Source organism: Alligator mississippiensis, chromosome 7 (assembly GCF_030867095.1).
Source record: "Alligator mississippiensis isolate rAllMis1 chromosome 7, rAllMis1, whole genome shotgun sequence".
Classification (NCBI taxonomy): Eukaryota; Metazoa; Chordata; order Crocodylia; family Alligatoridae; genus Alligator; species Alligator mississippiensis.
Window position 1 is genome coordinate 40895665 of NC_081830.1, and position 15989 is coordinate 40911653.

Here is a 15989-nt window from a genome sequence, read left to right on the forward strand (position 1 = left end):
TTAGACGACTGAAATGGAGGCTGAACATATTCAGACCTTGTCTAGCATCATGCTTAGAGGAGGGTTTGGGTCCTGAATCTATGGACCCGTGGTAGAATGCATACAGCTCAACAGCAGCATGCTTGTGACGATCCAAATCACCCAGTTTGGATGGGCTACCATAAAATCTAAGAGACAGGTATTTTACTGCTCTCTTTAAACTGTGGCATTATAGGTAGGTTGCTTTAACTTCAGACTGGATTCTTTCACACACCAGGGTAATGGCTACCATTGTTTTAGAAAGGTTTTTGCACCTGCTCTTTGCTGTGGCTGCATAGGTAGTAAGATTGTTTGTCCAGCTGCTGTTTGCTGACCTAACCATAAATTTAAGCTATACTGGGGGTTACTGCTTATGTTTAACTGAGGATGCAGCTGTATAAGTCACCGCAGCATAACTGAATGTGAAGGTGAAGGGGAAAGTCAGCTGGGTAGCAATAACTAAGCATGTAAAGGTGCATCCAGGCTGACTCAGCTGGACACAACTGTTTTCTATTGATGCTTCAGGGAGAAGTCCTGACAAAAGGATGAGAACCAGAGCAAAATTGGATTTGTTTGCAAGAATTTGTTGCAGGCTGAAAGATGGAAACCTTAGCCATCAGGTAGTTACAAATAAGTGCACCAGCCCACACCACTGTAGAGGAGAGGGGGATGTAGAGCAGATGAGGCCCACAGTTTCCCCCTCTTATTAATTGTGGGCTGTCCAACCCTAGCCTTCGTACAAAATGAGAAATATAGATACAACACAACAGAACATTTTGATTTGAGGATTAAATAAAAGTGGCCAGGAAGATGAAGATGAGTGTTTGTGAAGAGATTCACAAAGGTTGAAAAAATAGTAGTCACAGAGCCACCTCCCTTTGCAAAATTAGAAATGGATGTGAACTAGAGAAGCTGGATGAATGAGGAAAATCTGTCATATGAGATTGTCCCAGGATCCAGTTCAGCAAGAGACTTAACTATATGCCCACACTAGATGCATGTGGATAGTCCTCTTGCAGTCTCCAAGACCCAGTGAAGGAAAACTTAAACCTGAATGAACCTAGAAGCAATGCACTGAATAATCCACGGGCATGATATTGAGGGCACTAATAAAATATTAAATTGACACCTATTCTTTAAACAACTATGACTGCCACCTCTAGATTTACTAGTATACAAATACTTCTCAGGATCATCACTGTGAAGGTAGCCAATAAAAGAGAGACAGAGCAAGCCGTTAGCTTGTAGGTTAAAGCAATGAGACTTTAAGAGGAGGTAGTCAGTACTAAAGTTGACCTGTGCAAACATCTAGTCTTATAACTCTAAAGTAAACAGTGGGCAATTCTGGCTGCACCGAAGTTATCTTTGGCGGTATTGCCACCTCAGTCAGAACTGGCCGGAGAGATTCTGTAGGGCCTTGGACAATTTAAAACTTTATTTCCATTTATTTCCATGTTTAATGTCCCTGCCACCTTGGGGAGATTTTCAAAGGCAGAAATAGGATTTAGGCACCCAGTTCTCCTACCTACCCTCTGTACGTCCTGGGTGCAGTGGAAATGTAAAGTCAAAGCTTCTTTGTACTTCTTTTTCTAACATGATTAGTCAACACATTTTTCCACAGGAGACTCAAAACTATTTAGTAGCCATACATCCATTAGCATTTGGAGGCTGTTAGAGTAATAGATGCTCTTTCAGAAATCATTCCATTGGCAGCCCCAAGTTTATTCAGGAACTATACCTCCAATAAGCATTTTAAAGGATGTAGAAGAAGGTGCACTTCCAGGAATCAATCATGCCCTTCAGAATGATTGCACTGCTAATTAATAACACAGATAGAAATGCCATTTCAGTATTGCGGATGGCTGTATAACTGAGTAACTATGATTGTGCTATTTTACCACCTGATCTATAACCTATATGAAGTCAATGAGACTGATGCACTGACTTCAGTGTGCCATGGATCAGACCCTTGGATTTGCTTTTTCACAGTGAAGAGCTTACCTTAGGAAAGCCGCCTCCTGGAACTATCATTGTCTGGTGTTCCTCACTGTTTTTGCTCCTCAGCTGTATATGGATTATGATTATACCGTGTAGCCCTTATGAAATTAGGGCTGTCAATCAATCATCGTTAACGTGCACAATTAACACATTAATTGATTTTTGCATTTATTTTTTTTCAATGCTTTAATTGCACACGTGGTTTTGGATCCCACGCCCAGCTCTGCTCCACCACCATCACCACCAGTTTTGGGCCACCCAGCAGGACAGCGGTGGCAGTGCAGAGGACCACAAGCAGTGTAGAGGACCACAGGGTAGCCCTGGCATGGGCTCCAGGCTGCTGCAACAAGAAGGTGGGAGGGGGTGAGCACAGGCACAGAAGCACAGACACGCACACAAGCAGCTGCAGGTTGCACGCAGCCAGAAATGCAACCCACAGCGTGTAGAGCAGCACACAGCAAATAAGTCTGTGGAGGGGAAGGGGTAGGGGAGAGGGAAGGGTCAGGGAGGGGGCAGATCAAGGCCCCCACATTGATGGAAGGAGAGGGGCAGGGGCTGGGGTAAATGGGACCCTGGGGCCAGGATGGGTCATGAGACAGAGCTGTGGGAGGCTTGTCCAGGGGCATTGGGGGGGGCATGGCTCCCTGCTGCTGCAAGCACCCCTGGGAGAGGCATGGATAGCATGTGTCCCCTGGATTTGTGTGCAGGGTGGAGGTGGGCTGCCTTCTGCAGGCTGGGACTCTGTGCCCTGCTGCCTTTGCCCTGGGGGCTGTGTGACACCATGTTATGCCTCCCAGCACCGGGCAGGCAAAGAACATGTGGCACTGTCAGCACATAGCTCCTAGGGCAAAGGCAGCAGGGCGCAGAGCCCCAGCCTGCAGTGGGCAGCCCACTTCTGCCCCACACACAAATCTGGGGGGCACATGCCCCCCATGCCTCCCTCAGGGGTGTGCGCAGTGGTGGGGAGCCGCATCCTTCACTTGTGTTCCTGGATGAGTCACCTGTGGCCTTGACCCATCCCAACCCTGAGGCCCCATTTGCCTCTGCCCCTACCCCACTCCCTTCCTCCCTCACTGTGGGAGCCTTGATCTGCACTTCCCCCACCCCTTTTCCTCCACAGACTTACCCACTAGGCACTGCTCTACATGCTTCTGGGTTGCATTCCTGTAGAGTTACTATATTTCCCATTTCAAAAAAGAGGACACCTGTGTCTGGGGGGTAATATGAATGTCAGGGGGGCAGTGATATGCCTGTGACCTTTCCCTTCCCTTCACTCCCAAGACACAGCCCCCACAGCCCTGCTGCTGCCCCTCACTTCTGACAAACAGTACCTGCATCCTGCCAGGGCATGCAGAGACCCCCCCCTCCCTGGGCTCCAAACCCCCCACGCACACCCACAGCCGCACACACCTGCACAAATTTCCCCTACATACACATACCTCACACCTGCCTCACAACCATACGAAGTACCTGCATAATTTTGCATAATTTTGAGTTTTTCTGTGCATAAATTTGAGTTTTTAGCTGTGCAATTAAAATCACAATTAGTTGCAACTAATTTTTTTAATTGTGCAGCTAATCACGATCAATTTTTTAATTGTTTGACAGCTCTATATGAAATACATTAAACAGGTTGGAAAGCAGGAAAGTGAAATGAGGTCAGTATTATCCCTATGTTATGGATAGGTAATTGAGACCCAGGAAGGTGGGATGATTTGTCCAAGATAATTCAGTAAGCAATTGGGAAGTCAGAAATAGAACCCATTTAGTCAAGATGCAATAAGATACTAGAATCAATGTCATTAATTTTTAGAACAAATTGGTAGTGCCTGGAAAAATATTACCATCTTCAGTAGCCTTTAGGTAAATCGCTCTTGCCATATAGCTCCAAACTGACAGATGAGCACACTATAACTGCCTTTTATTTGCAGTCTGGTAAGCAGCTCCAGCAGAGACCTCAGAGAATGCATGACCATCTTGAATGCTGGCCAATTGTTTGAGCCCTACAGACACTCTCTACTTTTCAAGATTGTTGGGGTAGTAAAGGGAACATCAGTCAGCTATGCTGTACTTTATCTATTGGGGATGCAATCACAAAGTCACTCATTTTGCATTATCTAAAAACACAGAATTCACTTTAAGGCTATCCTGCATTTCTAAAGTTACTCAGAGAACATAGGGTAATAAGTATTTAAGTAGTATCTGCCTGCTGGGCTATGGTTTACACAGGTTATGTACAACAGACAGGAATAATGTTTTGGGTAAGAAAAGGCAGAGCACACCTGAGAATGTAAAATCCTAGGGAAATTAACAAGATGGAGATGGCTTTGCACATGTAGGTGCCGCTTCATCTTCCCAAGGTCAGTCTTGATCTCTCTTGAGTACAGATTGCCAGGACTTGCATGAAGTTATGGGCTCTTTTTTATGGTTTACCTTTTTACTTCATTTCTGTATGCACCTTCATTTCAATTCACCAGGGAATGTTTAGAATAAGCTTCATGCTGTGCCTTCTTTCCAAGTGTAACAAACCAATTAATCTTCTACACAAAGGCCATCCCAATGTGGGCAATATGATAACGCCAGCTAACTTCAGTACGTGACAAACATTTCTCCTGACATTCTGAAATTACCAGATTCTCTGTGCTCAGACAGCTACGACAGATGCTGGGTTTCAGCCTAAGAGGTGACATGGGGATAAGCCCAGCACTTCACCCCATACAAAAGCAATGAAGTTAAAATTCATATCATTTAAAATTCTGGCTAAACTAACAAACGGGACAATTCAATGCAGTAGCTCTTAGGGTGAAGTTAGACGTAACAGTTAGACCATACTAAATCTGTGGAATGTTGGTGGTGTTAAAGTTGGCATGTGCTGTGCTGTTACAATGAGCAGTCACATTAAGAGTTACTACCGGGGCAGGCAATTATTTCAGGCAGAGGGCTGCTTACCGAGATTTGGTAAACTGTTGAGGACTGCATGAGTAGCCCTGCCCCTTGAAAGTTGTCCCACCCCCGATCACCATATTGGGACCAGAAGTCATGCTCCCATCCCCTGATCTTTGCCACTGAAGTCCCTCCCCTTGCCCCAGAAGTGCTCTTTTTGGAAGGGAGGGTGCTGCAGTCTTGAAACCAAAAAAACCCCAAATCGTATACAGAAAAAGAAAACATATGTTATAACTTATTTCAATTTTATTTAACATTTTTTGTACTGATTTTGTGTTTATGAACTGTATCTAGAGGTGACTGTATAACAGCTCAAAATGCAGTCCTACTGTATATTGTGTGTGGGTGGTAAGGGGGTGTATGTGTTGGGGTGTGGTTAGGGTGTGTGTGTGTGTGTGTGTGTGTGTGTGTGTGTGTGTGTGTGGTGGGTATGAGTATGGTAGGTGGGTGTGGGGTATGTAGTTGAGGTACAAGCTGTGGGAGGGTGTGGGGTTATGGTGGATGGGGTGGGAGAGAAAGAGAGATGAGGCCAGGCTGCTGGCTCCATCGCATGAGGCTCTTGTGGACTGCATGCAAGTCGAATGCAGTGCAGCCAAGCAGGCCTCAAGCCCAGGCTCTGTGTTCCTGCCACCCCAACCTGGGTCCCTGCTGGTCCCAGGGCACCTGCATGGGCTCTGCACCCACCGGACACCACCATTATATCATCATTTCCCTGGTTTCTCTCCTGCACGTTTGCCTACCGCTTCCCCCACCACTGCTACTTCCCATGCCGCTCCCCATGGCCCGGTCACTCCCCACACAGCTGCTGCTTCCTCCACCGCTTCCTGTGGCCCGTGCTGCTCCCCACACTGATGCTGCTTCCCGCAGTCCCTGCTGCTACCCATAGCCCCCACCACTCCCCACACTGCTGGTACTTCCTGCACTGCTACACACACTGCTTGCTGCCACTTTCTGCTCCCTGTGCTGCTGCTGCTGCTTCCTGTGCTGCTCAGTGCTCCCCACAGCCCTCGCTGCTCCACGCACTGCTGTCATTTCCCCCGCTGCTCCCTGTGGAACCCCCATTGCTGCCATTTCCCTCTGCCCCCTGCCTGCTGCTTCCCGCTCTGTCTCCAGCCTGGCCCGGCAGGCACCATGGGGCTCCTGGCTGCTGGGGGGTTCACAGCAGTCCCCCCGCCCCTGTCTGATCTTATGTTATTTTCCACTCTGATGGAGAGAGGGTGGGGAACAGTTCCAAGGTCATGAGGTCAGAAGTTGCAGAGGCTTCTGGTTGGGGGCAGGCTGGAGCTGAGCTGGCCTTGCTGCTCAACTGCTGAGTCCTACTGGCTCCCCCTGGGTCCTGCTGCCACTGGCTGCCTGTCATCTTTGACAGGCAGCCAGGGGCAGATAAAAATTAATCTTCTAAAATTTTCAGGGGCCCCACCAGCCCACAGGCCATACTTTGCCCACCCCTGGGTTAATACTGTTTGTTGCTTCCACTGCTCTGACTTGCTACTAGAGGGCTTGTGAGTAGAGGCATGGTTAGGAGCTATGCTTATATCTAAGTGTAATGTGTAACTTCCCCCTTACTTTCTTCCTCATCACAACATATCTCCAGGATCCCACTAAGTAATTGTCCAAGGGGAAGTAACTTGGAAAGTATCATGGAAAGTAGGTATCTTGTAAGTATCTTGGAAACTAAGTGTCTTGGAAACTCTTACCTTTCTTCACTGTAAGCTTGGTGAAAGGAAGCAGGGAAGAGCTAGAAGCAGTGAACAGACCAGCTTACAGGGAGTTTGCTAGGGAAGGTCTGCTTAGAAAGAGGGGTAGGAAGAGAGAGGTGGTAGACTAAGAGACCCAGTGAAGTGGCTATAGGATGTCGCAATGCCAGAATCATTACCACTGCCAGCTCTTCCTCTGCTTGCACCTGTGAGGTGTCTGTCCGGGCAACACTGCTCACAGTTGAGGCTTCCACACAGGTCCTGGTTTGGGACTGGGAAAGTGAAGCTTGCAGGTTCCTTCCAGTGACAGGCAGATGGGGGAGAGCCTGTGATGAGTGGTGCCTCCTGGTGGTATCCCTAAGGGAGCAGGCAAGAGAGCTACAGGAGGAGGTGGCAGAGCTCCAAAGCATCCTCCACCATAAGGTCTTAATTGATTTGAGGATGGAGGAGACCTGTAGGACTGTGAAGGAAGGACTGCCAGAGGTGGAGAAGGAAGAGGACATGGACTCCTAAGAAAGTGGAAGCTGCAAGATTATGACTTCTGGCATCAAGCAGAAGCCTTCATCTCCACCTGAAATGGTTTGCCTGAAGAACAGAGGAGGAGGAACACATTCAATTAGTGGAAGAGGCCAGGCCAGGCCTCCCGAAAGTTGGGAGGATTGAGTGCTTACCACCAAGAGGAAGTGGCAGGTGTTGATGGTTGGAGACTCCCTTTTGTGGGGGATGGAGGCATCCACCTGCTATCTTGACCTGTTACCTTGGGAAGTCTACTAGTTGCCTGGAGCCCACATCTGAGATGTCACAGACAGATTGCCAAGACTCATCAGGCCCTCTGACTATGAGCCAAAGCTACTAATCCATGTGGGCACCAATGATACTGCCAGAAGTAATCCTGAGGAGATCAAAAGTGACTACAGGGCTCTGGGTACCAGGGTGAAGGCCTCAAGTGGTGTTCTGGATCCTTTCCTTTCAAGGGAAAGGGTCCAGGCAGGAGCATACACATCCTGTATAGTTATACAGATGGTATCACTGGCAGGGCTTTGGATTCTTCAACAGGATGTTGTTCCAAGAAGGTTTGCTAGGAAGAGACAAGATCCACCTAACGAAGAGAAGGAAGGGCATCTTTGCAGACAGGCCCACTAACCTAGTGAGGAGGGCTTTAAGCTAGCTTTTCCAGAGGATGGAGACCAAAGCCCTGAGGAAACTGGGGAAGTGGGTTACATGGAGTAAGCACAAGAAGGAGTGGGGCAATAGCAGAGGCCTACTTATCCTTCCTGAGAAAGTAGGGCAATTGGCTAGTTACCTCAGGTGTCAGTACATGAATGCACAGAGCCTGGGAAATAATTGGAATTCCTCACACAGTTCTGGAACTGTGGCATGATTGGAATATCAGAGACTTGATGGGATAGCTTGCCTGACTGAAGTACTGTCATGGATGGGTATAAACTTTTCAGGAAGGACAGGCATGAGAAAAGAGGAGGAGTTGTGTTTTATGTAAAGGAGGTGTATGATTGCTCAGAGCTCCAGTATGAAACTGGAGATGGGCCTGTTGAAAGTTAGGTGAGGTTAGGTTCAGAGGGGAGAGCAACATAGGTGATGTCTTGGTGTGTGTATGCCATAGACCAGCAAACCAGGGGAATGAGGTGTTCTTCAAACAGATACTACAAGTTTCCCAATCACAGGCCCTGGTTCTCATGGGGGACTTCAAGCACCCTGACATCTGCCTGGAGGACAATACAGTTGTGTACAGGCAATCCAGGAAGTTTTTGGAATGTTGGGGACAACTTCCTGGTGCAAGTGTTGGGAGAGGCCAACTGGGGGCTGTGTTCTTCTTGACCTGCTGCTCACAAACAGGGAAGAATTGGTGGAATGTGTAGAAGTGGATGGCAACTAAGGCAGCAGCAACTGCAAGATGATTTGACTTCAGGATCCTGAAAAAAAGAAGGAAGGAGAGAAGAATAAGGACCCTGGACTTCAGAAAAGCAGACTTTGACTCACTTGGGGAAGTGAAAGGGCAAGATCCCCTGGAAGGCTGATCTGAGAGGGAAAGGAGTCCAGGAGAGCTGGCTATACTTTAAAGAAACCTTACTGAGGGCACAGGAACAAAGTATCCTGATGTGCAAGAAGACGAGCAAGTATGGGAGAAGACCAGCTTGGGTTAGCAGGGAACTCTGCAGTGACCTAAAACACAAAAAGGAAGCTTACAAGCATAGGCTTAGTCAGGGGGGCACATGCCCCCCCAGTGACCAGTCAGCAGCTGTGGGGGGTTCCCACAGCCAATCTTGCTGACCGGGCCAATCACTGTGGCCGATCACTGCAGCCGCTTCCAGGAATGGCTGCGGCAACTTCTAGGAGTGTAACGGTGCTCTCAGGGTGCATGTGCAACCCTGTATTCTCCCTACACATCGCCATTACTTACAAGTAGAAACTTGGACAAACAACTAGGGTGGAGTATAAAAGCATTGCTTGGGCATGCAGGGATGAAATCAGAAGGCTAAAGTGCAATTGGAGTTGCAGGTAGCAAGGGACATGAAGGGTAACAAGAAGGGTTTCTACAAGTGTGTCAGCAACAAGATCAGGGAAAGCGTGGGTCCCTTTCTTGAGTGGGGGAGGCAACCTAATGACAGATGAAAAGGCTGAAGTACTTAATGCCTTTTTCACTTCAGTCTTCACAGGCAAGGTCAGCTCCCAGACTGCTGTACCTGGCAAAACAGTTTGAGGAGGAGGTGAGCAGCAACAGTGGTGAAAGAACAGGAGGAACTGCTTAGAAAAATTGAATGTGTACAAGTGCAGGGGGCCAGACACAATGCATCCGAATGTGCTGACGGAACTAGCCAATGTGATTGCAAAGCCATTGGCCGTTATCTCTGAAAATTCATAGAGATTGGGAGAGGTCCCAAATGATTGGAAAAGGGCAAATATAATACTTATCTTTAAAATAGGGAAGGAGGAAGATTCAGAGAACTATAGACTGGTCAGCCTCACCTCAGCCCCTGGAAAAATCATGGAGCAGGTCCTTGATGAATCCATTTCTAAGCACTTGGAGGAGAAGAAGGTGATTAGGAACAGTCAGCATGGATTCACCAAGGGCCAGTCATATTTGACCAACCTGATTGCCTTATATGATGAAATGATTGGCCCTGTGGATGTGGGGAGAGCAGTGGACGTAATATACCTTGTCTTTAGTAAGGATTTAATATGGTTTTCCACAAAATTTTTGCAAGGAACTTAAGGAAGTACAAGTTGAATGAATGGTCTGTAAGGTTGATAGAAAACTGGTTGGATCATTGGGCTCAGAAGGTAGTAGTAATTAATGGCTCAATGTCTAGTTCTCAGCTGGTATCAAATGTAGTGTCCCAGGGGTTGGTTCTGGGGCTAGTTTTGTTCAATATTTTCATCAGTGACCTGGAAGATGGGATGGAGTGCAATGTGAGCAAGTTTGCAGATGACACCAAGCTGTGGGCAGTAGTAGATACACTGGAGGGTAGGGATAGGATTTAGAGAGACCTTGACAAACTGGAGGATTGAGACAAAAGAAATCTCATGAGGTTCAATAAGGAAAAATACACTTAGGATGTAACAATCCCATGTACCAGTACAGGCTGGGGACCAACTGGCTAAGCAGCAGCTCTGCAGAGAGGGACCTGCGGGTTATAGTGGACAATAAGCTGAATATGAGCTAACAGTGTGCCCTTGTTGTGAAGAAGTCTAACTGCATACTGGGTTTCATTAGTAGGAAGATTACCAGCACATCGATGGAAGTGATGATTCCTCTCTGTTCAGCACTGATGAGACCATATCTGGAACACTGTGTCCAGTTTTGGGCCCCCACTACAGAAAAGATGTGGATAAATTTAAGAGAGTCCAGTAGAGGGCAATGAAAATGGGTAGAAGGCTGAGGCACATGACTTACAAGAAGAGGCTGAAGGATTTAGTCTTATTTAGTCTGCAGAAGATAAGACTGAGAGGGGATTTAATAGAAGCCTTCAACTACCCGAAGAGTATTTCCAAAGAGGATGGAGCTAGACTGTTCTCAGTGGTGGCAGATTTCATAGACATTAGGGCTGGAAGGGACCTCAGAAGATCATCGAGTCCAGCCCCTGCCCAAAGGGCAGGAAGTCAGCTGGGGTCATAGGATCCCAGCAAGATAAGCATCCAAATTTCTCTTGAAGACATCAATGTAGGTGCTTGAACCACCTCCGATGTCAGGTTATTCCAGACCTTGGAGGCTCGGAGAGTAAAGAAATTCTTCCTTATGTCCAGCCTGAAATGGTCTTACTGGAGTTTATAACTGTTCGACCTCATCATCCCTTGGGGCGCTCTGGTGAACAATCGTTCCCCCAGATCCTGATGAGCACCCCTGATAAAACTATAGGTGGCCATCAGATTGCCTCTGAGCCTGCACTTTTCCAAGCTAAACAGCTCCATAGCTCTCAGCCTGTTGTCATAAGGTCTGTTTTCCTAACCTCTGATAATGTGCGTGGCTCTTCTCTGAACTCTCAAGCTTCTCCACATCCTTTTTGAATTGTGGAGCCCAAAACTGGACGCAATACTCCAGCTGCGGCCTCACCAAGGCCGAGAACAATGGGAGAATGACATCCCGGGATTTGCTTGAGAAGCATCTATGGATGCAAGTCAGTGTTTTGCGTGCTTTACTAGCTGCAGCAACACTTCAAAGGCTCATGTTCATCTTGTGGTCAATCATGACCCCCAAGTCCTTTACATCCATAGTGCTAGTCAGCATAGCACTGCCAAGCCTATAAGGATGATACAGGTTTTTCCTCCCAAGGTGGAGAACCTTGCATTTTTCAGTGTTAAACACCATCAGGTTCTCATCCCCCCCCATTTCCTGAGCCTGTCAAGGTCAGCCTGGATCGACCTCCTGTCCTCAGGTGTGGATGCTTTACCCCAGAGTTTGGTATCGTCGGCAAACTTGGCTAGTCCGCTTCCGACTCCAATGTCCACATCATTAATGAAGATGTTGAACAATACAGGTCCAAGGACAGAGCCTTGGGGGACCCCACTGGTCACAGGGCACCATGATGATTGACTTCCATCAACCACCACCCTCTGGGTCCAACCACAGAGCCAATTCCCCAGCCAGTGGATAGTGGTGGACCCGAGGCCACAGTTGGCCAGTTTTGCCAAGAGGTGATCATGAGATACCAGATCGAAGGCTTTTTTTTAAGTCAAGATATATGACATCAATCTCCTCTCCCTTGTCCAGGTGATAGGTCACCTGGTCGTAGAAGAAAATGAGATTGGTCAAGAAAGATCTACCTGCAACAAACCCATGCTGAGGATATTGCCGTCAGCAAGTCTGTTAAGGATGGCCTCTTTGATAGTCTTTTCCAAGACCTTCCCCAGGATGGAGGTCAGGCTGATGGGCCTGTAGTTTGTCAGATCCACTTTCCTCCCTTTCTTGAAGATAGGCACCACATTGGCCTTCTTCCATTCTTTGGGCACGTCACCAGAGTGCCAGGAGTTCTTGAAGATCCATGCCAGAGGTTGGGCTATGATGCTTGCCAGCTTCTTAAGTACCCTGGGGTGTAGATTGTCAGGGCCAGCTGACTTGAAGGTGTCCAGCCTCTCAAGATGTTCCTTCACAAGGTCAGCATTGATGGAGGGCAGAGAATCCCCCTCACCCGGGCCTCCCTGTCCCGTAATGGGAATGTGTGTCCTGTAGGACTGATGAAAGACCAATGCAAAGTACCCATTTAATAGGTTGGCTTTTTCTTGGGCGTCAGTTGTCAGTTATCCCATCTGGTTTAGCAGGGGTCCAATGTTGCCCTTGCTTTTCCTCTGGCTCCCCACATATTTGAAAAAGGACTTTTTATTGACCTCGATACTTGTACCTAGCTGGAGTTCTGTTGCAGCCTTGGCTTTCCTGGTTCACTCCCTGCAGGACCGGACCAGTGCGGAATATTCCTCCTTGGAGGTGGATCCCATCCTCCATCCTTTGTAGGCCTTTCTTTACAGCCGCAGGAGGTCCGCTAGTTCCCTGGAGAGCCAATGGGGCTGCTGTGCACTTTTGCTGCCTTTCCTCTGAGATGGAATAGCCTGAGCTTGTACATTGAGGATCGCTCCCTTGGGGAGCAACCACTCTTCCTGAACTCCCCTCCCCTTAGGGTCATGGTCCCTTAGGGCCTCACTGACAAGCCTCTTGAGCTTGTCAAAGTCAGGTTTCCTGAAGTTGAGGACTTCTGTATTGCTGACTGACTTGCCAGCTTTACGGCAGATGGTGAAGGTGATCAGCTCATGGTCACTATTGCCCAGCTTCCCAATGATCGTTAGGTCACTGATTAGGTTGTCCCTGGTTGCCAGTACCAAGTCGAGCAGCACTTTACCTCTCATTGGCCTGTAGACTTCTTGAGTCAGATAGAGGTCATCCACACACGAGAGGAAGCTTTGCAACTGCTCGGATTTAGCTGAGCGCTCTTCCCATGAGATGGCTGGGTAGTTGAAGTCTCCCATGACAACCATGGACTGGGAGCATTTGGCCTCAGCCAATTCCCTGGTGAACTCCTGGTCAAGTTCCTGACTTTACATGATGACAAAACAAGGAGCAATGATCCCAAGCTGCAGCAAGGAAAGGTTACTTTGGATATTAGGAAGAATTTTCTCATTAGGAGGGTAGTAAAACACTGGAACAGGTTACCCAGAGAGGTTGTGGAAGTTCCATCCTTGGAGGTTTTTAAGACCTGGCTAGACAAAGCTTTGGCTGGAATGATCTAGTTGGGGATGGCTCTGCTTTGAGCAGGGGGTTGGACTAAATCAGCATTTCTCAACCTAAGAATGTATGAAAGGGTAGTGAACAAACTTTAAAAATGGATCAATAAACTTTAAACATGGATTCTCCTTTAAAGGAGAAAAATGTGAGAAACCATGGCTTTTCTCTTGAATGCTGTCAAGTGTTCCAGCCTACAAGAGGCTACTTAGGGCCCCTCATTCCCCTCCCCACACTCCATCCTGCCCCATACACCCAATTCCTGTCTGACACACTGTGAGGTTGGGGGCTGGGGGCAGTGGGTCAGGAGTGAGGGGCACTGGGTCAGGACTGGCCATTAATGTTTACAATTGGGCCTTGGCACAAAAAAGGTTGAGAACCACTAGATTAGATGATCTCAAGGTCCTTTCCAACCCTCATTTTCTATGATTCTGTGATTTCTTTGATCCTAAAGGGAAGACATCTTTAAGTCACTTTGGGGTGAAATAACAAGTTACAGTTAGAACATAATGGGCACTTAAAACATGAATATCTGCTTATTAAAGCTCATTAACTTGTGCTAAGTGCTTTCTGAGTATCTCAGAGTTCCACTGCTTCATATGAGGGCAAACTCAGGGCTGTGCTACCTAGTTGATGTTCAGGAAGCTTCAGTCTGTTCCACAGAGGTAAAATAAGCAATTTTCAGTCCTCCAGCATGCCCAGAAAGCACTGCTCCAAGCCCCACCCCCCCAAACCAAACACCCCCAGAGCAGGGAAAGAGCCCAGGTGTTCTAGCACCTGCTCACCAGTTCTCTAGTGGCAAGTCAGAGCTGTGCAGGCAAAAAACAGTATTAATCCTTAATGTGTGACTGTTCATAGCACATTCTAACTTGAACACTGCTTAACTTTCAACAGATTTAGTATTGTCTAAATGTAACATGGAACTTCACCCATTGTGCCTTCCTGATGCTGGCCTGGTAGGCTTATCTAGCTTATAGCAGTCTAGTCAGAACAGCTTGTGGCCCATGACACTGCCCAGTATCTTGGCAATGCTATAGGCTGTAATGTTGTTCCCAGTTACACGTGTACCCCAGGGCTTATGAGGGGTTCTATGGAAGGCAGCCAGATGGCAGTTTTCCCCAGTACCTGGGCCAATGGAACTCCTACGTGGAAAAAGGAGCTTTACTAGGGGTGAGGTTTTGACTTGAAGTTGAACAAAAACCCAGTATGTATCACTCTAGAAGTTCAAAGATCAAACCACAATCGTTAAGTGGTTTTTTTTTCCAATTGTTGTTTGCATGTTGGCCTGTCTTTTACCTATGGAATTCCTTTAAGTTCCAGCTCTCCCAAATATACAGAGTAAGGGGATATTTGACTCCTGCTGCAAGAGCTTCTACTGGCAACTCCCCCTCCCCCTTCAACTTAATTTCAGCTCTAAAATGCTAGGGGTTGAACACTCATGGCTTTCAGGCCTGGGAGGACTAAGACAGAGTCCCTGAGCCCCTTCCTCCTCTTCCCCAGGCTCTGGGTAACCACCCCAAGTTTCTTACCTCTTCCGGGGTCAGGCACTGTACAGAAGTGGGGGAGAAGAACAGAAAGCAATTGTCTCATTCCTCACAGAACGGAGTGGAGGGAACATGGCTGTTGTGGTTAACACTAGAGGTACACCAGTAGAGATTTTTGGGGCCAATACCGATAGCCGATTTTTAAGGAGGCATATCAGCTGATACTGATCCAATTTCCAATACCAGCCTGGCAGCTTGGAGAGTTGTGTGTAGCTGGTAAGTCTGGTGTAGTAGAAGGGGAGGGGGTAGGGAAGAAGCATGGGGGAGCAGATCAAGGCCCCCACGGTGAGGGACAAGTGGAGCTGGAGCTGGGGCAAACACTGCCCAGCTGGGGCAGGGTGGGTGCGGGACAGAGCCGTGGCTTGTCTGGGGAGTGGAGAGGGGGTGGCAGCTCCCGCTGCTGCATGCTGCTCATCTGGGAGCCACTGGTCTGGCACTCACCTGATGGTTAGGTGGCTCCCGCCCTTGCTCCTGCCGATCGTCCGAGAGGGCATGGGGGGGCGTGTGCCCCTGGACCTGTGTGGGGCAGCGTGGGCTGGGGCAGGGCAGGCCAGGAAGAGCCCCAGCCTGCCCCACCCCGCCCTGCCCCACGCTGATCCAGGGGCATCCCCCTATGCCCTCCCGGGCAAGTGGCAGGAACAGGGGCAGGAGCTGCTGGATGACTGGGTGAGTACTGAACCAGTGGTTCCCAGATGAGCGACACGCAGTGGCAGGAGTCACCTGTGCCCCCAGACGAGCAGCAACTCCGTCCTGCCTCAGCTCGGCAGTGCTTGCCCCAGTCCCTGCCCTAGCCCCACTCCTGCCTCACCGCAGTGGCCTTGATCTGCACCCCCACCTCACTTCCCTCCCCCTTCCCCTTCCACCACAACAGCCACACGTCCTCACTGCCTACGTGCTGCGCTGTAGCTGCGTGCATGCACAGGCATTTATCAGCCAAATTATTGGCCACATCAGGCCGCTTTTCGATACGATCAGTTTTCTTTATATCAGTGCTGACCTGACATCGGACCAATGTATCAGTACACCTGTAGTTAGCACAATCTCCTGTCCATCATTTTGGAT

General features: G+C 48.4%; 1 long non-coding RNA gene across 3 annotated transcripts in view; it reads left to right on the forward strand.

Annotated features, from left to right (window-relative positions):
* LOC102569955 (uncharacterized) overlaps positions 1 to 15989 on the forward strand; it is a 257947-nt gene that overhangs the window by 186001 nt on the left and 55957 nt on the right. The window lies entirely within an intron of this gene.